The 22,437-nt window shown below is 42.0% G+C and overlaps 1 protein-coding gene across 6 annotated transcripts in view; it reads right to left on the reverse strand.

The window, feature by feature from the left end:
* The window catches only part of ZNF423 (zinc finger protein 423), a 230,498-nt gene that overhangs the window by 24,542 nt on the left and 183,519 nt on the right, over positions 1-22,437 (reverse strand). The gene's annotated exons all lie outside the window — the stretch shown is intronic.

Genomic DNA, 22,437 nt, shown 5'->3' on the forward strand with positions numbered 1-22,437 from the left:
TCACATCCTGCCACAAAGGGAAAGTATCTCTGCTCTGGGTATAAAGAGTTGAACAGCATTTAAAATGAATTTAGGAGTGTGAATTCAAGCAACAACACTGAAAGCAGGCTGAAATGCCATCCTCGCTTCAGACTGCACTGCAAATATACAGACGAAAAAACTAGCAGGAGCCCAGAGCAGAGCGTCAGCCTTAATTTTGTATCTCTTGGCTTTTTCTATGCTGAAGAGACATCACTGGAGGTACTTAGAAGTTATTTGAAAGTCTTGTTTCCACATTATATATCTTAAACACTGAGTACACAGGGCCCATTCTAAATACCCCTTATGTTCTAGCTGAACTCATAGAGAAATGATAATAATAATAACTATTATTATTGTTTCAAGCCTACCACCCCGTAAGATGATGCCTCTCATTTGTGGGTTTGGGTGCAGTTGGGCCTTTTTGTGAGGTACTGAAGCCATATTAAAGAAATTTCCACACATAAAATGAAATAATACTTCAGTTTTCTTGAAGTGAAGGAGGGAGAGGTAGCAATATAGACAACATAATGTTTATATAAATCAGGAAATACATAAAGCTTAAAAATTTTGCTGATTGTTATTGTAAATAATTCCTGGAAACACCTTTCCTTCATTGCAGCAGCACACGTGAACTTCTCATGGAAACATATTGCAAAAACTGAAGAAAACTTATCTTTCAATGTACATTCAACTATTTTTCTATCTTCAAATCTCACCCACTTCAATTTTCAGTTCCAAGACACGTAAGAAATGACATTACACCATGAACTCTTGGTGCTCTAGCCAAGTGCATTTGGATCTTGCAAATAATGCAGGCCTTCAGAAGTACAGTCTTAAAATTGCTTCGAATTACCTTTTTACATCTATACAGGGGCTAAACAGAGGGAAAGCATTGCTTTCTATAAAGCCTTTGGTACTTTCAGCATCCCAAAGCTCTTTTGCAAGGAGAGGAGTTAGGTGCCAGGGCACGCAAGCAGCGAGTCCTGCATGCAGGACGCTGGGGACAGCCTGTTCCCTTGGTGCACGGTGACTATCACATTCGCACCTTGGCACATTTGCAGATGGAAGCAATTTCCAGAGCACACAGGCCTTGGAGGGCCCTCTATGCAGTGTGAAAAAGAACAATAATTAAAAAATACCTGTTCAGTGCCTTGTGCAGTAGCATGCACTGGCAGCGAGCTACCCATGCCACCCCGAGTGGGCTCCAAAAACTGGGCTGGCAATGGATGTTCTGTCCTACACTGCAGTGATGACATGCAGGGCAAGAGCAGAACGCTGATGGCAAGCACCGGCACTGGAGTCACTGTGGGGAAAAGGGCAGGCAGGATGGGGAGAAGTAACCAGGTGGGTTGGAAAAAAAGTAAAAAGAAAAAAGGGAAAGGGAGAAAGAGTCAGGAACAAAGATAAAAGAGCTGGTGGCTCCACGGCAGCAGCTCCATAAATTCCCTGGGCAGCCATACCTGGAGACCAGCATATTTCTAGTATGCAACAAGGTCTGTAATTCTTTGTATGGGCAGCCCCCACGCACACAGGCATATCACTCTCTCTGACAGATGTGTTTCAAAACCTGACCCTCTCCCCTCGCGTAAGGCTGGCTTCTCCATCAGACCCCTGCCTGAAAACTTTCGGCTTTGTGCGATCTTTGCAGTCTGCTCCACAGAGGAGAAGAGACTGGGAAGGGATACGTGCCTTGCGTTAAGCATCCTGAGTGTATCCAGCCACACAGCCGTGTACAGCAAGCGAAAGCTGCAATAAACTTGGAGAGGACAAAGCAGGTACTGGGGGGAATGGAATGAATTCCTTCTATGAGTATATCAGAGAAATCATGTTTGACATTAATTTTCTACCCTCCGCATACTGTGTATTTGGAAAGCAGTGATTCATGTACAGTCCATGGTCCTGTGCGAGCACATGTGTTCATAAATACAAACAGACACACAGTGCTGATTAGACAACTGCTCCTTTTGCAGCCTAAATACCTATAATTTCACTAAAATTAAAAAACCCAACAATGCTCAGTATTTCAATTGAAGTATATTCTTACAGGCTTGGTATGTTTAATTAGGTAACAGAGATTGTGTATTTTCTTGGCCGATCCCTGCAGTATTTTAAATAGTTAAACCCATAACAAACAAACTAAAACTCGAATGAAAAATAATAAAACATAATGAGTTCCTGCAGATCTGGAAATTTATCCCACTCGAGGCAAGACCTTTTGATTTGCAAATCCACTTCTGAATTATAAGGCCTTCTCCTCACCGGTGGGGGTTTTTATTCCACTCCCACAGGAGTCCATTATGTATTTCTTGTGTCTATAAAACCATCCAGGAAGAAAAAAGGGGGGGAAAAGTACCATGGTTAGCATGACAAACGTTTCTCTTTTCATGCATGTGTATTCCAAATATGAAAATGCCCAAAGATATAGATAGAATTGCTGCTATAATCACTCTCTCCTCTATGGCATTTTACAACATATTATTTTACACAGAAACACAGCACATGTGTAAGGATACTCAGTCACCTTTGGCAAATAACTTCCTTGAATTATATAAGATAATATAGGTACATGCAAGGCGGCTTTTTGACAATGCAGCGTGACAGCCAATGGTCCAGTCAAACATGTGGCACTGGGTGTTAGCAACAGCAAACATATAATCATTTCCCTCATTCCCCCCTCCCTTTTTTTTTTTAAACATGACAAGCATCTATGACAGACCTACAGAACTCAAGTGAATTGTGCAGCCCCTCTCATTTGTAAAATAAAATACAGATTTTTACAGCTTGCTGTGCTAGACCTTCTCCCATTTCTCTGTAAGTGTAGATGTATGGGGATCAATTGATTACAGGACTGAACGAGCAATGCACAGCAAACAAGAAGCTTGGGTATCTTGCTTCTTTTTTTTTTTTTTTCTCCCAGAGCTCAAAATAATAAGCATTAATTTTACACTTCATTTCTCAAAAAAATAATAGGATGTGCTCTTGTTTAAAACAAGCAGGCCTGCTGGATTCTGTCAGGCTGAAACTATGTCAGGCCAAAAGAGGAACAGAGCGCTTTGTGTAAAAGTATCATGGGGAGATGATAGTATCCTGTAATGTTTTCAGTACCTACTTTTGTCTCCAAAAGCATTTGATCCCTGGCAGACATATACTTATTTCCATACTGGTCTTGAGGGAAGCCAGTAGGAATGAGAGCTGATTATCTGAATCCTGAAGGTGAAACCTGGGTGGTGCCCACTGATGTCAAAGGCAGGCATTTGTATAAATTTGGAGGTACATAATTTACTGCCTGTTAGTGAGGATTAGTGGGTTGCACAGACCCAGACCCAGCTGAACCACGATGGTGAAGCACGTCGCTCATTGTTCCCAAGTTTGGACGCGTTTGCAGGATAGTTTTAAAGATGTTGATAGGGTGCTTAGTAGCACTTAACACTGTTGTTCTGCCCATTTTAGAGTGGGAATATGCTTCTCCATAAAGCTATTTCTGCTGCAGCAATGTGCATTTAATACATATTACAACGAGTCTCTAAGCCGCTAAGAGAATCGACACTAACAGCCTCCTGGCAAGGATGCAGTATAATTAATAATGCTGTATTAAACCCATGTACTGCATCAGCTGCATTTTAATTATAAATATATTAATGGCAACATAAAAGTATGCATTAACACTGCCATGTACAGACACGTTATCACACCAACAAAACAAATAGGAGATATGAACAGTAAAAATAAAGATGGCATTGCCATTACTGTTAGTTAAAACTCTTTTCAATTTGATTTAATAAAGCAAAATTTTCCCTTATGGAATAATCACAATAGTCCTAATTTGAGAGACTGTGTAAGACAATCAGAAGCTCACTCCTGACAACAACATCTACATCCCATACTATAGCTTCCCAGACCAGTATACTCCTACTTCACTGCAGCAAATTAAGGCAATAAAGGGGAATATCTTTCCGGTACTCTGATTTACACATCCTTGCATTAACCACATTTCTAATGAACTTTGAAATACTTTAATGCAGTGCAACAAAGCATTAATACACTGTGTTCACAGCAAACCTTCTCCTGTCCATTACATCATAAATCTGATAGAATTAAATGTGCCATGTAAAAAGTGCTCTAATTATAACAGAAATAAATAGAAATTGGTATGAACACAAGGAAATAAAATTAAAACTGCATGGAATTATTCTGTTTATGCAATTCATTTCCCAGTAAATAAGTAACCAAAGGGGAAAAATTTATAAGGTAAAAGCAGGAGCTTCTCCAGTAATTTTTACCACGCAGCTTTGGAGAAGCAAGGAACTGGGACCAAGATAGGATGACAGTGATAGACACTCGCCCTCCAAAACAAAGCCTGCAGAGAACCACTTCAACCCCTTGCCTGGCTGGCACCACTTCACCACTGGTTTTCATTAAAAACAATCCAACAGCAGAGGTAAAAGCAAGGTCTGAGAACATGACGTGACTGCTACGAGGGGATGGCGAGTTTGCCGATGCTCACATCGGATGATGATGACATCTGCTGTACAGACAACGTTTCTTCATTGCCACTGTTTACGTCCCTGACCTGCTATACAAACCATTTGGACTACATTGCTCTATTACATTTTTGTAATTAATCCTGGGGGGTGTAGCTGAGCCCTTCCCATGCTGATGAGGCAGCTGCAGGGTGAGGGGACCCCATGCTCAAGCTTTGGCGTGGGCCGGCGGCTCAGAGCCGCAGCGCAGCGTCCCGGTGATTAGGCAGCCTGGGTGGTGAAAGGCAGCGGATTGATGGTGTGGCAGCAGAAATGTCACCTGGGAAGCTGGGTGCCGTCCTCCCAGGGATACTGGAGGTCAGTTACTATGGCAACACCGAATGAGCTCAACCTTGTAACTGACCCTTATCTTTTTTTGATCTGTGGCCCACTTGGGACCTTGGCTGGAAATCAACTGGAAAATAATCTGGTCACATATCAGAAAGAAAAGTATTTATACTTATTTATCCAGGTATAGCTCATATCTCCCTTTGATGACTCTGCCAGACGAAAGACACCCTTCATGTTCCTGTACCATTTCACGCCACTGTGCATTAACGCCTGGCTCCGCACTGTGAGAAACCATGCCAAAACCTCCCCACCACCGCAAAATACACACACAAACTGCCACGGATATCTATGGTCATAGCTGTACTGATATATTGCCAAAATCTTGTCTTGTTCACAGTCCCTGACTTGCCCGTGTGGATAAACACACACCTACACCCACCCCTTCTTGAATGGTTTAATATTTTATGTTGGTATCTGCTACTCGTATTCTTCTGCGCTTTATCTCTCTCCTGAAATACGATTCTGCTTTGAAATATATTTATATGATCTAGAATGGCACAACACTGATGTCTTTTATGAGCTGAAGATGGTTTAATAAAATCTTGCATTCCTGCTTCATCCTTATGACAATTTTACTATTATAAGCTTTCAAGGGATATGAGAGCTGTCCACTGTGGTTAGAAACATCACTTTAATGAAAAATGATAACACAGGGACTTAGATTTTTCTAGAAACTGTGTACGGAAAACCAGTAAAAATACAGAGCATTCCCAGTGTGCATTCACATTTATTTTTGTTGGTTTCCCTTACATTTGCTTTTGGATGAGACTCATTAAAATAATTTCTGTTCTTCATTGTTTTCCAAGGGATGGGCAGCCCAGACAATGGTCTGACAACATGAAGGGGCTGTCACTGTTCTCCAGCTGGGGAAGCTCTCTGGGGGAACAGGATTTGGGAAATCAGGGAAGGTATTAGGAGACAGAAGCTGTGTGACCCGCTGACAAAGATAGGTACTACAGGAAGTGCCTATGGATTCCTGGTAACAAACTCCAAGGCTTCTTGTGATCTACTTGTTATAAGCATCTGTAGCCTTGCAAAGGTATTCTTTCTCAGGCTAAATTAGCCTAACCACACAACAAGCGTTAAACTCTTTTCATCATCTCAGGAGGCCTCAAGTTGAAAATATGCAGAATTAGATACCAAATTATTTATAGGGTAGCTTGTGAGTTCACTGCCTCCAGTACATGTCAGTACACTGCAATATTAAAATGACCATTAAAAAGAAACATGGTCCCAGAGGGACTGGGGAGTTTCCTGCCGGGAGTTTCCTCCTGACTGCAGTGGCAGTTCCTGTGCTGCTGCAGAGTCCCTGCCTCCCTCCCGGCCACACGCTGCATTCTCCCCCACTGCACCACTTCCTAAGGGGAAGGCTGAACCTCAGAAACATGAGGTGGGTCTTCTAAGCCTGTCCTCATCACCTTACTTTTCAGTTTACAAGAAAAATTAAATCTGGAATTTCAAAGGAGTCCATGGACTTGTGCATCATCTATCTGCTGAACTGCAGAGGCCCAGAGGGACCTTGCCTGCAGAGCTTTATTTTAGATGTAGATATTAATCTGGGAAACTGCATTAAGATAATTTATAGAAATGCATGACACTTTAGCACAGTAACTTCACACTCTAGCAGCCTTTTTCGGAAGAGGCCGTTTATTAATAGCCTATATTAAAACTTCTTGTGGACTAAAGTCTGATGGGTGCAGCTGTTCCTTCATAATAGTTCATTAAGGAATAATTCCAGTGGCTTCCATGGAAATGCAAAACCTGAACAGGGAAAGAAACACACGGTGCCTTTGAGCGTGCAAGCCCCTACATAGACAGAACGAGTCTGGATAAAGCTAATGAACCCCCAAGAACATGCAGGGGTTAATAAGAACACCACATTCTCACATAACTCAACTCTAGTTGTGTATTTCAATGTTTGGATATGTTCACAGTTATATTATTTCAAGTTTAATATCCATAGCTGGTGGAACTGAAGTAACACAGCCACTGTCACTGAAGTAACAGTGACAGTAAGTCACAACTGAAATAGTCCAGGCCCATGGCCACACAGACTGGTGCCTGCACTAGCCTCCCTCATGCCGCTACACCACTTAAACCTGAACTTCTCTTATTACTCCTGGTCTCTTCTCTACTCTCTTCTTTTCCCTGAAAGCAGATTCCTGCTGTGTGGCAATGCAGGGAGATGTCCATCCGTTGATCCAATTGACCATATCACACTGCAGAGCTCAAAACAGACAAACAGCAATAACTAGTATCTACTTGGCATCTATTCTTCCTGTGAGATTAAAAATTAAAATTAAAACATCATCATAATCTTATTAAACATCCCACTGGAATATGCCAAGTGCTTTTAAAACATGTAAAGCTTTAACCAAATTTAAAACGGGTGTAAAGCCTTTTTTACATGGCACATGCCCCAGTCTCAGCAAAAGTGCCACCAGTGCTGTAAGGTGCCCCCTTCCCCACCAGACCTTTTGCAGTCCTAGCATGCCTCAAACCGTGGCTGAATGGAGGCCCCCAGAGCTGCCAGGACTCGAGCAAGAGCTGCCAAAGGCAAAGCTTTCCCTCTTATCAGCAGCCTCCCCCCACACCCAGACACCTGCACACAGGTTGGCAGCTGCATCCCACAGCTACTGCTTTTAATTCAAAACACTGGGTTTTGACTTTTTTGTCTGCCCAAAGGCAGGTTCAGGGTTGAGGATCCAAGACAGGGTGGCATTCAGCCCTGGCTCCAGTCCCCTGCACTGACCAGAAACACTCCGTATTTTTTAAACATGCTAATTCCCACTGATCTTCACTGATATGTCACTGATCTTCAGATTACGGATCCCCAAGTATACATTGACATGATAGACTATAAATCTATTGTGTAAATAATCATCAGATTAATGGTCTCTAATAGTATATAATTAACATGACAGACAGGTCTACAAGCCAGTTGTCAACTACACTCAGCAATGCACAGAGTAGGAGAAAGCTGTAAACCACTTAGATGACGGCATCATGGAAGCAGAAAAGCTGGTAAAAGCAGAGATAACAGAGCACGTAACAAAATGAAAACACTTCTAAATGTACAATTTAACTGAGAAACATTGAAGGTTTTTCAGGTATTAAAGCGTGATAGAAGTCAAACTTTTCTTGGCGAGTGGAAGTTTTATTTGTTTCAAAAAAGAAACCATCAGTTATCCTGCGTTGATGCAATGCTTTTGGAGTACAGGTGAACTGGTGCAAGGGGCCTTATTCTGATACAGAAAGTTCTGCATAAACATGGAAATACCTATCCAGTGATGTAATACTTCACAACCCTATCAGCTACAGTCAAATTAAAGCTTGTGTTAATATAGCTGTCTGGGAAATGATGCAGTGGGCAAAAAAGTTTTAAGCGCAAGTGAAAATTAACAGTTTAAAAGTGTTATTTCTTTTGCAGGTCACCTAACTGCCTAAAGACTGGCCAAATGCTGTATACCTGTACTACTGAGGCAATTTGCTCCCACTCATTCAGATAAAACAAATGCATTTCTTTTAAATATGAAGTCATCATTTTCTCTTACTAAAAAGAGCACTGTTAGGGAAAAGCCTCAGTTTGAAAAGTAATCACACATGGTGTTATCAGCTTACACACCAAAATTTCTCTCTAAAATACATGCAGACAAGCAAAAGACTTGAAAAATATCTCAGCTTTTTCTTGAAAGAAAAAAAAAAAGATAGTTACCTGGCTTCCTTGACATGATCATTTCTGCATAACTACGCTGCAGCTTACTTGTTCATACGAGGGCTGAACACACATCACGGTCTGGCCCCGGAGAGGCTGCTGTCCCCAGCCCCTATCCCGAGGCAGCTCCCTCACTCCCTCTCCCCATTGACCATGAAGGGAGCTCGGGGGAACAGCCAGTTATCAGAGCTGAGGAAAGAGGCACCATTGCCAAGAGAGAGAGAACCAAGGGTGACTAAATAAGGTCTGGCTGGCTAAGATAGGTGACTGATTTTGCATGGTATGAAAAAGCTTATTAAGTGCAAATATACCCAAAGGGATGAAAATCCCCTATCAGACATTTTTAAGTCAGGAATCCTAAGGTGCAGTAACACACGATAGTCCTTAAGGCAGTCCAAAAAGAAGAATCTGCATGAAAACAAGGAAATATCTTAAGCATCTCTACACTATGCAGACATATATTCTTGTACTGTGGTTATATGCATAAGTGAATGTACAGAGCATCTCCCATTGATATTGATGGGATTTTCTCAATTGACACTCCACAGCCCAGGTAGAAATCGTACCCTGTAGCATGCTCATCTCAAATAAGAAGAAAAGCAACCTTTTGGAAGAGATCTCACTGCCAAGCAATTGCTCTACATAGCACAGACTGTAAAGTTACTCACAGTACTTACCTAAGGTATGGACACTGATCACAATACTGAAAACCTAAAAAATCTAGCTAATATCACCTTTATATTTGTTCTTAGTTCTGCACGATCCAGCCAGCTTGCACTCTTCACGTATGATCTAAAGCTGGATTTGTTCAAGCACCAGGACCTAGACAGGCAGCAATGAAACACAGTTGCTCCAAGCTCTCTACAGAAGACTATTTCTATGCATCTTGCACAGCTGCATGGAGTTGGTAATGAGCCTTCTTCCAGGCTCCTAAACTTGAAGTACTTTGGCTTTTGCCTTTGTAAACAAAACCTTTTCTATTTTGTGTGTTGCTCAGTCAGGCATATATAGCTGTTGGCAGATACACTGTCACTGCACAAGATAGCCAGTTTGGTTTTATCTATTTTTCATAAACATATTCTATTAATTTTATGTCACTAACTTTTTAATCCATTAGGGAAAGTCATGTGCAAACTCATATGCTGTAGACAGACTCCAAAGAACATATGTGGACTGTGACAGAAAACTTAGTATAAGATAGAAGGCAAGTCTACATTTTTGTTCAAATAAAGGGATCTGGAAACATCAGTCCTATAGTGGTGACACGAAGTCCTTCTTCCAGCTATGGGAAAGCATAAGCATGCCACTGTATCAAGACACAACAATATCCACGAGGATCTGACAGCTAATTAACAGCAGGACTCCTACACAGTTATTTTTACTTAAACTCGCCCATATCTCAGGCTCATGGCATTCTGCAGCTTTCCTGGGCTCTCTGTGATCCACTCATTCTCAGAAGTTACATTTTTTTAAAAGCAACAAAAAAAAAACCAAAAACTCCAGGTCCCTGCCCACAAAGAAGCACCAGAAGTTCCCAGCTGCAGAAGGTAGGCAGGACAACACCTTCACAGGGTGGACACAGTCATAAGCCTGTAGCCCAGGCAGCAGTGGTTAAGATGATTTGGAAAGGTCCAGAGGTGCAGTAAAATTCCCATAGAGAAGGGCCTGATGTGCATTCAATGAACCTGAAACAGATTTGGGGTTCTCCATGTAATAAGCCCAGATGAGACAGAACATATTCCACAGCCCTGCAAAAGTTACTGAGGAAGAATGAAAAATGAGAGGGGAAAGAAAAAAAAAAAAAAAATCAAGCTACTTCTCAGCTGTGCCCTCAAATAAAACAAGATTCTAAATCAAGCTGTCATGGAGCCTCTGTTTGAGCCAAAAAGGAGGAAAAAAGGATTTGTCAGAGACATGCTACCCCCCATTTTATTCTCCATTTTTCTTGTGAGTTCTTATTTTAAGCTCTGATTCAACAATCGGCATTAAGAAGACGGCATTTGCTACTGTCACCCCAGAGAGGTAGGGAAGATACAATCGTATATATGCAAAATAGGTATGAACTCTGATAACAATACTTTGCCTGTAGGCAAAAATTGACTTTTTAAATGGCAGCCACTAAAATAATATTAGCCTAAGACCTGCCCTTGCAGGATTTTCAACTGCTTAGTAAAAACAAGTTACACAGTGACAGGAAAGGCAAGGAATTTGGGCACTAACAATGACAATACAGGACCTGGTTTAGTGGGAAGGAGGAAAAACCAAATCACTAAATAAAAATAAAAGGTCAGTCCAATTAATGAATATGAACTGATAGTGAAGTCCAACTATGAATACACCTGCTGCAGCAACACAAAGGGGGTAAACTGGCACATTTGTAGCTATAGAGGCAGCAAGAAGCTCAACCGAGATCTGTTCCTCGGAGCTCCCCAGTCTCAACCAGCCATATGCAGACAGCCCGTCTGCAATGCCTTCCAAACACAGCGCATCCTTTGGGAAAATTGTCTACAGGGGACAGGTCCAAACCAGCAGTCTAAGGGACTTATATTTACCAAAAGAAAATGCATTAGTGCACACAAGAGAAAGTGTGAGAATGGGGTTCCCTTTCTAAATCACACCTGAGGCTCACTAGGTCATGAAGTCCAGCTCCTTGGGGAAGCACTGCAGGAGATCCAGGACACCCTGCGCCACGACCACCCAGCCCAAGTGCAACCAGCTATTCCTGTCACACAATGGCACCACCAGGTTGTGGGTCACATTCCCATATCTGCCACACGTAGGCAGCGCGGCATGCATAACAGTTGAATCTTTGTAGCCAGATGAGCATCAATTATTCATTGTATCAAAAACCAAAACGCTAGAGCATGGAGCAGGCAGTTCAAAGCAGCAGCATAAGCAAAGCAAATGCCAAAGAAATGAAAAATACGTCCAAAACTGTGACAGAGGTCTCAGCTACTTTTCACGTGACACTGTCAATTGTCTCTCATCAAAGATCTTGAGTACTTGGGAAGAGATTACAAAAATATTCAAAGATACAATATTTGTATTTTGAAAGTTAATTTGACACAAAGGAGTGTGCATGAGGGAACGTTTATAATCAGCAGTCCAATAAACTCACAAATGACTCTAGTATTTTATAAGCTTGTTAGAAACAAATCACTCCCTTAGCTTATATTTACTTACTGATGAATCATAAAAGGCCTCAATACACAAAGAGTAAATTCAAAAATGTTTTCCTTTAGTTTTATCTTCTGTGACAATACCGAAACCCTCTTGTTCAGGCTGTGATTTTCAACCATGCTCTTCTTGGTTTTATGGCTAAATATGAATTTCTCTGTAGAAGCAAAGGCAGTTTTGAACTCCGATTCCTGCCTCTGAGCCTACTGTAAAATAGTTGCCCTGGGTGGGAACTGAACTGCAGTAGCTCAAGTTGCCTCCTGCCCTCATGCTGCCTGGGGAGGGAGGTGAGAGAAGCATGGCATGTTTAGATAGCAGTGAACTGCAGCCCAAGTGAGTCTTAGCAGGAAGAGGAGAAGATAGGCATACCTCTTGGAGCAATGCACAAGACAACAAAAGCATACACAAAGAGATTCTGTGATATATTTATATAAGCCTGCAAAGGTTCCAAATAGCTCTATGAACTATAAAGCACATCAACTGCTTCAGCTGCTTTGCAAAGGCATAGGAAAGGTGTCCATCCAATACAAGCTCCTATTACCACTCAAACACCCTGCACACTCTGTTAGTGCAACAGCCCAGTAATTGATCACAGCTGAAAACCCCTCTCAGCCTGTTTAAAAACACAGTGATGCTTTAATGCAATGCAAGTCATGCTTCAGTAGACAATACAACACCTACACCTTCCAAATGCTATTAGTTATACACCAGCTCAAACCAATAAAGTTCTAGTCGCAAGCACAGGAGACCGGAATTAGCCACCGAATCCTGGCAGTAGCTGTGCCAAGGTGCCTACGTGTGCCACGACGGCTAGATTTCAGAAGTAATTGCTTCATAGATCGGCATGCTGGATTCATAACCAGCAAGTAACACAAGTGGAGAGAAACAAAAGTTGGCAGAACAATGTCTCATTTCTCTAATGTAACTAAGTGCTGCGTGCAGTAATGGGAGTGGTGGGGATATTCGCCTTTATGCTCTTATTTACCCAATAGAAAGAATATGAGGATATCCTAATGCTGGTTTTTACTTAATGTACAGTTAAGCATTACAAAAACATTTTATTGTGGTCTGTAAAGATGATCTATTTACAGTAGCTTAAAAATGACACACCATATTTAGGCATAAGTGCTTGCAGTAGACACACAAATGCAGAGCACCTTTGCAGAAATAAATGTAACGTTGGCTTTTATTCTAGATGGCCTTGTTGCTTCATGTACAGACATCATGCACACCTTCACCATCCTTTAAAGATGAACGAACTGCTGCCATGAGCTGAGCTGGCTGGACACACATCAGCTTTGTAATTGTGTTAAGCTGTTGAAGTGAATAAACACAGCCAGGCTTACCCACAGCCCTGTCATCCACTGGCACTGCCAACGGGTGAGGCTGTGAACTTGAGAGTGATGCTGCAAGCTTGCAGCTGCTCACTCGGCTCCCATTGTGGCCAACCACAGCAGCTTCTTGTAAGATTTTGAGGTGGTTTTTGTAACCTGCCTAGTCCCGGGGCTGGCCTGGTGGTCTCCACAGGAAGCTGTGAATCACTGCAATATTGCAGAATACATCAACAAAGGTTGCCCGAATTTGCACAGCCCCAGTGATTCAGGTAAGGATTGAGCCAAGATTATTAATCATTACAAACATACACCTTACAGCTTAGAAGCCACATTTCCAGAGTACACTATAAGATGCTTTTATTTCTAGAAATTTTAATGGCAGACAGAATAATGATATTTTTTAACTAGTGCACAAGCCATAAAGCATTGCACAGGAATTTACTAAAAAGTGCAAAGTTGAAAAGTAGTACATTTTCAAAATCTGCTAATTCTGAAAAATAAATCTCAGATCTCAAAAGCCACTGCCATGAGGCACACCAGCAGCACCTTCTGTGATGCTATGAAGGGACAGAAACCACCAGTCACGGAGTTCAGATCCCTCACCCACTTCGTTGGTCCACAGCTGGAGCTAAAGGAAGATCCATGGATGGGGCAGCTCAAAGACATTGCTCTGCTGTGCAGGTGAGAGGTTTGACTGAGGAAGCCTGGGCAAAGAAAGGCGGAGAGAAGCTCCCCAGCACGACACCATCCACAGCCATTCCCTGCATTTCCATACCACTCCTATGCAAAACGGCCTTTGCCACAGGCTTCTCATCGCTGACAGTAATGCAATGCCTCCAGAGCCACAGCCACGAGGTTCAGCACTCTTGTGAGCATCCATAACTTAAAAGCAATGTTGGTGTCCAAAACTTCAAACACGTAAGCCAGTAGCAAGGTTTATAGCCTGTGTCCATGTATGTCTGGGGCTGAGCTTAAGGACCAGCACCCCACGTGCCAGCAGGCCAGAGGGGCTCCTCAGCCCCTCAGCCGTTCAACAGTGTGGAGGAGCAGGGAGGCATAGCCTCCATAGGGGAGGATTACTTATACTTTGTTCAAACATTAGCACTTCAGTGTGGAGAGAGAACAGCAGACTAATCCTGAACCACTCAAACTTTGTTTCTAAACAGGTGGCAGGAAAAAACAGTTTTTCAGAGAGGAAGAGAATTATTATGGGCATGTGAAACGCTAATGATGCAGGAAACAAACAACTGAAGGAAAATCCATACAGGATATGTTAAGATGCCATGGTGTGTGGCAGAGACCTCAATGCTTTTCAGCCTGAGGTCATTGGGATTCTCCCTACGGCCACGGAGTTGCAATTTGACACAAGAGCCCCATCTGTGATGCTGTTTGAATGGAAATGTGAATTTGAAAAGGAAAGCAATCATGTCATGAAGAAAACAGCAAAATGCACTTTCAGATGGGTAAAAGTTGCCCCAATCCAAACAACATTTTTTAAACTAGTCTGGAAATTCAGTGAGAGCAATAAATAATAAGTACAGGTTCATAAGTTATCACTGTGAGTTAATGAAATACAAGTGCCTTTCCTGTGCATCACCATGCTTTGTGATCAGCTGAGAAGCAGTTGCTAGTTACAACTAGCAAATTACAAAAGAGGGAAAATGTCTATTGCATCAAGATTTTACACCTAATACTTCTGCCACTAATGCCTGTACCAGAAATTGTTGCCTCAAATGGTAATTTAGTTTCATGCATTCAATTACTTTCTGTGCTGCCTCTGATGTAGATGGAAGGGATTCACCTGCTCTTGGCAGCCATAAAGATCATGTGGCAGCTGAAGCGGCTCATCAGATTTGTTTAACAATGAAATCACATGGACAATTAATACACAGGCAACCGAGCACCTGAAATACCATTCCTGTTTCAGAAACACAGCTTGTGCACAAACAGATGAAAACTTTTCTCTCGGCTTCCTACATCTCCCCCCTCCCACCCCTGGCTGGGGCCACTACCCTGTGCAGTAGCATACTTGCTTTGGTCAATGTGCACGAGACATACCACCTTGCAGGAAGGTGGAGAAGCCAGGAGCGGGCAGCTGCAGCTCTCCCAAGAAAGTGGCTTTGTGGGTGCTGGCTCAGAGGTAGCCCCTGCCTGCTGCAAACCTGCTCCCTCACCCGCCCGCACCATCCTTCAGCAGCAACAGAGGGAAGTGCATGAGCATGTGCATACACCTTGCCAGACAGCAGGACTGTGCCTACCATTCCCAGGCAGTGCACCTTCAGCTCTCCTTATTTCTAGAAATAAAGACAAACCGAATCAGTCCTTGTACATCTAGCAGGACACGCAGGGCACAGCCTGGGCTCACTCTGCGGTTGCTCCCTGCCTCCGTGCCTGGCAGGTCTCTCTGAGGAAGGAAGCACACCAACTGCTTTCAGTCGTGACCAACGCCAGGCACGTTGGCACGAGTGGTGATGATCCCAGGGCTTCCTGGCCAGGGACTTTACTGAGCCCAGCAGCAGCAGCAGCATTGTGCCACCCTGCTGGTGCACAGTGAGAGCATGGGCAAACCCGAGTCTGGGCATTGGAACCCGGATCACAAAGCCATGTGAAAAGCAAATTCAAAAGGATCGCAAAACCTGCAACAGCATTTACACTGTTATCTGGCAGGTGCTAAAAGCTGCCAGTATCACCCTATTCCTGCACACAAGCAAAGTCAGAGGAAGAATTTCTTGCAGTGCTCCTGTCGCAAGTTCAATTACTGTTCTGGTGCTTTGCCATTTAGCATGCGTGGGGCTGCACTTGTGTGCTCACTCATCCCTGGCTGTGTACCCACATGTCTGATCTAAAACAACATTTGAGCCCAGGTACTGCATCTCTAATTATTACAGGTTCTTCACACTCATATGTGCAGAGTTGAAATAACCAGCAAGGATTTTAAGTGTTTCCACTGCACCATTAGGTTTCCTTCTGCTTTTCAAAGCAAAGGATGCAGTAATCAATAAAGATTTTTAAAAGAATTAATTATCACTATCATCAAGTTAAGCTCCCTGGTGCCTTGCTCTCCAGTGCTTGCCCACATCTTCTTCCCTTCCAGTAAAGGATCTGCCATCTCTGCATCGTCCTCATGCTTTGGAGCCTTAAAGCCCTATTAAAATCAATTCACTTGGTGCCAAAAGCTCTCATTCTTCTTGCACCCACCAGTATGGCTGTAATATTCATCAGATTTTTACCACCAGGATTAATGTTATAAAATGTCACTTGCTACAGTAAAATTTATCAACATTATTATATACCATAGCAACTGCCACCACAGACAAATGCACTACATTAAAATTTTGTCTAGAGCTCCCTAGAGGAAACATTTGCTGCAATTTGTATAACAGTTTATATATTTATGCTATTTAATGGTACAAAGCAATAATTATGACTTCATTCAGTGATAAGCAACAGCATTATATAAATCAGATGCGGATTTAGAACATGCCAGCTTTGTCACTGGCCTACTACTTGTAAATTATGTTGCTGTTAAAAAAAAAAAAAAAATCTAAGCAAATATGAGTTAGCAGCAGGAAGCTAATAATGTGCCTCCAGCTGTTCCAGTTAACCTGCAAATGTGGCCATCTGCACCTCAGGAGAAAAAGAAAAGGAGAGATAGAGGGAGGGAGGAAAAGGAGAGGAGAGAAGCTCCCGCCAACACCACCACAAAGCCTAGGCCCTGAGCAGTAGGAATGACCTTGCTCCTTATGACCAGACAAGCACATATTTAAAATCAGAAAAGTTTGGGAAGAATAAAAGACCTTTTCTCTCCCAGACCCACATAAGAAAAAAAAAAGCTGGGGGAGTGGGGGGGGAAGTCTTTTCCACAGCCTTTATTTCTAGAACAGGCTGCCTTTCACCTCTGCGGTTATTATTTACTGCATTGCAGGTTTATCTAATGAACAGCTTTTCCTTACAACTTCTGCCGTTCGTTTTTACTTTTTAACACCTCTTCACAGACCCATCTTGTATTATTGAAAGAAAAAAAAAAAAAACGGTGGTCATTGTAATAGATTTATTCCTGCTTCAGACGCTTTGAAATGGATCTGCAGGGCACAAAGGCTAAACTATCAAACAAGACCAAAATTCTCAGATAGAAAGTCACAGATCTTGTAGTGCACAGCGGCTTCACTCCTACCTTTAGGTTCACAGGGATGAGGTGTGCTTAGGACGCATGAGTAGTGTTTGCTCAAAGATTATTTTATAAGAGACTTCTGTGGAATCTGGGTCACGAGGAACTGCCACACAATATTCCCTTTGACACTCATCCACACACTGAAGAGAGAGTGGCTGAAGGTGCACGTCCTCTACATCATTACACTCTGGTAATTTGACAGCAGTTTAATACTAACAATTCTCCAAGATCCTTGTAACCGAGGGCTCCCAAACACCCCTCCTAGATAAGGATGGAGAGGGCCTCAAAGGGTTTATTTTAGGGGTTTTTTTTTAAAGATCTGACTCTGTAAAACAAGGAACTTAATTCCTGTGAAGGGTACCAGGTCAGGGAGGTCAGCACACCTTACTGGAGCCACATCACTCTGCCTTGCCTGCACTGCTATGCAGTGCCTTTGTACTGCAAATCTGCATCCACTGCCCCAAAAAAGCCTTGTTCTGACACAGGTTAACGAAGCAGCAGTTGGCCTTCTGCTGCTTAAATAGACTCAGGGTTATCACTGATCTCTTAAGCTAAAAAGTCTCATCTTGCTTCTTCCAAAATTAAGCAATTCAGTTTGTTTCCTCGTTTTAGGCACACACGTGCTTGCATCAGTTCAAGTGTCACAATCATAATAAAACTCTTACAATACTCAGTGTCCTATATTGAGCCTTGTAGACCCTGATCTCGTGGGTGGGCAGCTTTAGCTTCTCAGAGGACATTACAGTCACAGAACAGAGGATCTACATCTGAGCAGTGTTGTATAGACCCAACAGCTATTATTAGATTTTCACCAAGGAAACATGATTTATCTTCATTCCAATTTTTATAACTATAATTCATTCCAATGCTAACCCCATTTACAGGGATTTATAACTCACTTGAAAGATTAACTTCGCCATACATAATTTCAAAGGAACAAAACCAGTTTTTTTTCTTGGAAAGACTGAATTTACTTTAAACGGATCAGCTGTGATAGTCTTAGGGCATATATGTGTTCCTTTAATGATTTGCTCTATTTTCTCTGTATTAAAGTGTTTTGTGACTCAGTGTCATTTAATGTTGACTAGTTCTTGGCATTTTCAAGTAAATACCTCACCCTGATGTTACATGTACGCAGTAACTGCCCATCTTTTCAAAACACTTACCAACACTTTGGGGATATTGGTAGATATGCTAAAAACTGATTTGCAGTAGGTTAAAACCACAACAGTTGCATGCTGAATCAGTAGGTTACCAGTATTTACCCTTAGAATCATGGTAACCAATGCAAAATGCAAGCGGTGTGATCAGGGAAAGGAATTAACCATCTCTCCAGAGGAAAATAAGAATTCCAGGTAAACCTATATTTTCACCTGGCCTTTCAAAAAATAATTTCATCTAGAACTGCCACATCTTTGAAAGCAGCTGGGGTAACACTGAGCTTCCCAATATCAGAATGTCTGTAACAACAAACAACATACAAAAATGCAACACGTGTTGTTGAATATCCAAATTCAGTGGGACATTCTGCGCATCATAGCACAATTCTGGTGTTTGATGAAGTTCTACTTAATTACATCAAACCTCCACTTAGTCCACTGTTGCCTTCAGAGGCAGATAACAAATAAAGACGGTAAGCATACACATCAAAATAATACATATGTCCGCATGCCCCTCAGTCATCATTGAGCTTGTCTAATGTCATGTTGCATGAAGTCTGCATATCTTGTGTGTGCAACTCCTCAGATGCTTTAGCTGACCAAGTTTTGAATGCTCCTCTCTGATGGGATGCCACACTACTTTTTACTCCTACCTGCTCACTCCTAAAAATCATACAAAAAGAGATCTTGGATATATGCAAATGACTCATAATCCTCATTTATAAAGAGATCCTTTCACATTGCCTCAACAAACTAGGAGGGTAATGTCAGATGGACTCTCACGTGAGCATTAATAACAGAAGAGGAAGCAGATGGAAAGGAGGATGAACACCTATTTCTACAACCATTAATAAAAATATGGTTAAAACATCTTGCTCTAAAATCTAAACTTACTCATTTAATTGATTTGTCTAATTTTGTCAGGACACTTCTCCCTCCCTGTGCTAATGTGAGTGGCAGCAGTAAAGAACCATCTGCACCCCATGCAAATAAGCAACCCATATCCCTAGCATGCAATGCCCTCCTGGCCTCTCCTCAACCACGGGAAATCTCCCTCTTATTTCTCAGTTTTCACTCCCAACACTCCACAGGGTTTCACATTGCATGCTGAGAAACAACTCAAGTAAGCTCTCAAACTTAGCAAGAGAAACATTTGACTAGAAAAATTTAACTCCCAAATAGATGGTATGAGAAATGTTAAATGCTACAACCAAATGGAAGGCCTTCCAATACCTCAGTGGTGCTACAAGCATCCAGACAACAAATTTACACCATACGGGTAAATAAATCTTTTATTATACTCAAGCAAAAAGACCATGCATGTCTACAGAATGGTTTTGGGGTGATAAAGTTAAAGGAAAAACGCCTACAAGCTCACACAGATAATTCTATGACATTTACATTCTCTCCTTATCAATATGAACAATTTGGTCCAGAATTATTATGCAAGCAGCAAAAATACAGAATGAATTTTTAATAGCACTGTACGTAAAAGAGAACAAAAGTTCATAACATATGTTCAAGTTACTTCCATCATGCTGGTTTATGTAGATCTCCACAAAAATAGGTACAACAATAGCTAATCCTGATAATTTGCAACATATAACTCATTCCTGCTGTATGGAGGAATCCACCTCTCAAACACAAGCGATCTTGCAATCACAGATGAACTCTAGTACTTAAGTACAATGGGATACGTTTCACAGTGTCAGGCCTAATTTTCAGCCTTGACTTTGATTTCCCCTGCCTTGGTGGGTTCCAGTCAGAACTTCAGTGTTACTCTAATGTAGCTTTTTTGTGGTTTTAATATGAATATTGTGTCACGGAACTGAGATATTAAGAATGACAATACATTATTATTGCAGCAGGGAAATCTCCAGAGTCCTAGAAGTAGGATTTTGAAAACCACAGTCAAAAATCAATAGTAATCCACAAGAATTCATAAAGGAAACATGCCAGTCAGCATCTCTGAATACAAATCTTAAAATTTATCTTAAGCAGACTGGACAAATACAAGTTATTTAAAAGCCAGAGAAGGAGGTGAATGTGTCCCAGCTCTTCAGGCTGCAGGAGGGAGCCTGTCTTACTCGGCTACCCCAGGAGTGTCAGAGACCACACTGTCCTTCTCTGCCAGAGCCCCAGGGACGGCTCCAGCCTGGCCGAGCCAGCGGGTCCCCAGCAGCCATGTGGGCAGAGAGGATGCTACATCCCCAGCACTGAATGCGCCCAGCAGAGACCCGGCTCCTCCCTCCTAAAGCAATCATACATTTATCCGGGAGTGCTCATCTGTGCTCTCTGATAAATGCGATAGAAGAAATGCTAAAAATTGTACACGCAATCCTTTGATGAATTCACAGCCAGACATCTGTTTGCAAGGTAGCTGGCCCATTAGCTACCTCCAGCAACAGGACTTATTATTGCTTGGGTTTGATTTACATAAGCAAAAATATTTGCAAAATTAATTTATTAAACACTTCATATGTATATGGCTAACTAGGTATTAATACAGCGTTATCAAAGCATCCTAATCCCCCTCTCAGGAAGAAGCATGCTTACCTAGCATAGATAATAGAAGGTATCACATACAGAAATGTCCATAAGGTGAATGCAAACGAATGGCCTTTGCCATCTGAAATGTTATCCTGGGACCAGATACATCAGTACAGGGCTTACAGCTTATTCTCATCATTTATATCACTCATCTATGCTCTGACTTTGAAATAAGTTCTTGAAAGAACAAAAAAAAAACTTGCAAGGTGCTCGAGATGAACAGTCTTGCTCTCTTAAGTAGGAGTTCGTAGTGGTTCTCAGAGAAAGAAATTTTTCTCTGGACCTCACTCTCGTGTACAATTTGCACAAAAGAAAAGCTGGGTTTGATGCACAAAAGAGGTGAAGTTATAAGCAAAGGAAGCACACAGTGGTTTGAGTCCAAACCCTGTAAAAGATGTTAAGAGTTGTTCAGATGCTCTCAGAACCATCCTAAAATTTCACAGCCTGCATGCTTTCCCACCGCTACTCAAAACACCTTAAAAAATATCTGTTATGATTTTGGAGGGGAAAGGCCAAAGGATGCAGTTCTGATGGTGGTCTAGAGTTTTCAATTCCTACTCAGGAGACTTCACAACTGTTTTTAAATGGAAGCACATAGTGTTGCCTGGCTGAGTGATACAGGGGCACTGCTTGATGGTCAAGGAAGATCTGCTGGTGATGGCACCGAGGACTTCCACAATGCCCAAAGCCCTCTGAATTCAGCAGCATTTCTTGTCGAGGCCATGGGGAATGGTGCTAGAAACCGCAGCAGTCTTTCAGAGCCATCATGAGACACAGTTTACTGTACTTGTGCTATGTATTATGCATATTATTTATTAATTTATGTAGATTAGTAGACTGCATGACCAAAAACATGCCATCAGCAACGATGGGCATCCAAGCCTGCGGTTAAGGCTTCATCCAAAATTGGTTTCCATCACGGTGAAAAAATCTTTCCAGAGAATTTCGGTTCAGGCCCCGAAGGCACTGAGAGGAGCAGCTTTTACTGCAGTAGTCACAGCAGAGATAGCTGAAATCTCCATTACAATGCCTCTGTCACAGGTACTGCAGGAAGACAAATTCATTTAGGGAGCCCTATTGATAGTTGATTTGTGCGATCTCAATTGCAGAGCTCTCTGAAGGGCAGTGTTACCATCCTACAAAATAATTTAAGCTTATAGTCACCATTCTACTGCCCAAACGCAAAGGGTCAGGTCTCCGTATCAAGGGTGGAAACCTTTACCGTGCATAGCTGATACTGATATACAAGGCAAAATCCTGTAGAAGCTTTTTGTGTGTTTTGTTTTCAAGCTTTTATATATATATATGTGTGTATATATATATACATAAAATAACACCATCAATCCACTGACAGCTAAAAATTAACCTCCTGGCACATACTGCTGCTAATCTACACTTGCCCCACACCCTGCACCTACATATTCTCACGACAACAGCA

The sequence above is a fragment of the Cuculus canorus genome, chromosome 13 (assembly GCF_017976375.1).
Source record: "Cuculus canorus isolate bCucCan1 chromosome 13, bCucCan1.pri, whole genome shotgun sequence".
Classification (NCBI taxonomy): Eukaryota; Metazoa; Chordata; class Aves; order Cuculiformes; family Cuculidae; genus Cuculus; species Cuculus canorus.